This window comes from Amphimedon queenslandica, unplaced genomic scaffold (assembly GCF_000090795.2).
Source record: "Amphimedon queenslandica unplaced genomic scaffold, v1.1 AMPQUscaffold_12753, whole genome shotgun sequence".
Lineage (NCBI taxonomy): Eukaryota > Metazoa > Porifera > Demospongiae > Haplosclerida > Niphatidae > Amphimedon > Amphimedon queenslandica.
In genome coordinates, this window is record NW_003547011.1 from 1 (window position 1) to 1863 (window position 1863).

The following is a 1863-nucleotide window of genomic DNA, read 5'->3' on the forward strand; positions in this document are numbered from 1 at the left end:
ATGATGTTAGTGTTAGGATCTGAACAATCAGTGGGTTGACAACACTTGTACCAGCCATCACCAGGTGCTTCAAGATAGCCATTATCTGGATTTATGAAAACACTGAGACTAGTGCCTGACTCAGTAGTACATTGAACATTTGAATTGTTACCACCATCACAAGGAACTACTCCATTAGGACCAATCCATTGTCCACCATTCAGAGTAGCACCAGGTAAACCACACTCTAGTGGAGCTGGTCTGATACTGTTATCCCAAAAATATGATCCATTAGAATAACAGTTTCCATTATACCTCAGGTAGATACCTATAAAAACCTATACAGTTGTTATTTTGCACATCCAGTGTCTTACCTGAGTAAGGTGGGCATTGACTAATAACCTTATTGACAGTGAATAAGAAGAGCAAAATCACCAATGATACTGACATTGCCATCTTAGCAATAGTAAGATAGTAGTCAATAAAAATTATAAAAACTATAAAATCAGTCTGCTGTTATTTTTATCAAATTAAAGACAGTTTCTTTTAGATAAATAAAGTGCACATCACCATTAAAACTTGTTTACTTACCATCTTTAAAATAAGCTCATACAATTAACATGTGTATGCTATGACAAACTATATGCATATCACTTAAGTTTTGTATCTCAGACTCATGAGTACATGAATATGTTAACATCAAATCAAATAAATCAGGAAACCTGCTCCATTGCACTGACAGGTTTACAGCCTGTATAGACACATCACAGTATAAATATAATTAGAATCATTTGCAACTTGTCATTCACACCTGGAGATACCAGTAGTGTGAAATATTGCTAGAGTTGTCATTAGAGTTAGACCATTGGTATACTTGCATTATACAAATAGGAAGAGCCAGACAAGCAGACACCAGTTAGATCTATATAACAATCATGAACAGTGGAGAAGTTATTACATTAACAAATCCTCTTGAAGACTCTGAAACAAAATCATTTCAATTTGATTATATACCTACGAATTCAGCAAAGACCAATACAATATTATTAGCTACATTCTGAAACAAGATCACTTTCATGATCTTGCAGGGCAGTATTATTGGGTCCCAAGGTGTCCACTGAATATACAAGTTTGACAGTACATGTACCAGTATGTATGCAGTTTAAGTACTGTATAAATTCAAATCTGATTGGAATCAGCCCAAAATTGAAACACAACATAATAACATGTAGCTCTATGCACATATGAAGGAAATTATAAAAATGAAAAATTCCCTTTTTAAAATTTTTTTGTGAAATTTGACCAAGGACCTTTTACTGCAGTAAATGGACTTTGGTCCAATTTTAAAGCAAATTTTATTAAAGAAATTTATAAGAATTCTAAATGAAATTGAAATCAGCTCAAAATTAAAATACAACACAAACACCTGTATACCTATTAGGAAAATTATATTCTCTTTTTTCATTTTTAGTGAAATTTGACAAAGGACACCGTTGTACTGCTATAGGATGGGATTTTTGCCTGAAATTTGAAAAGTCCAAATGTGATCGAAATCATCTCAAACTTTCCATAAAAAATGGAAAACAAGTATTATGCATTAAAAATTGTAAATAGAAGATTTTATTTTTGACAAAATATCCTGTACTATTAGTAATGCGGTAGCATTACTAAGTAGGATTCACCCCCAAACAATAGTACAAGGTGTTTGGTAAATTTTGAAGCAACTGTATCAACACATGCATACATGTATCAGTTAAGAGTTGGTAGAAAGTCATTGTGGAATCATACCATAAGAAGAATCATGTGATTAATACCAAACCACTGACTAGAATGGAATCTTGGTAAGTATAAGTCTTTCTATTAATTGCATATACATGTACTCTC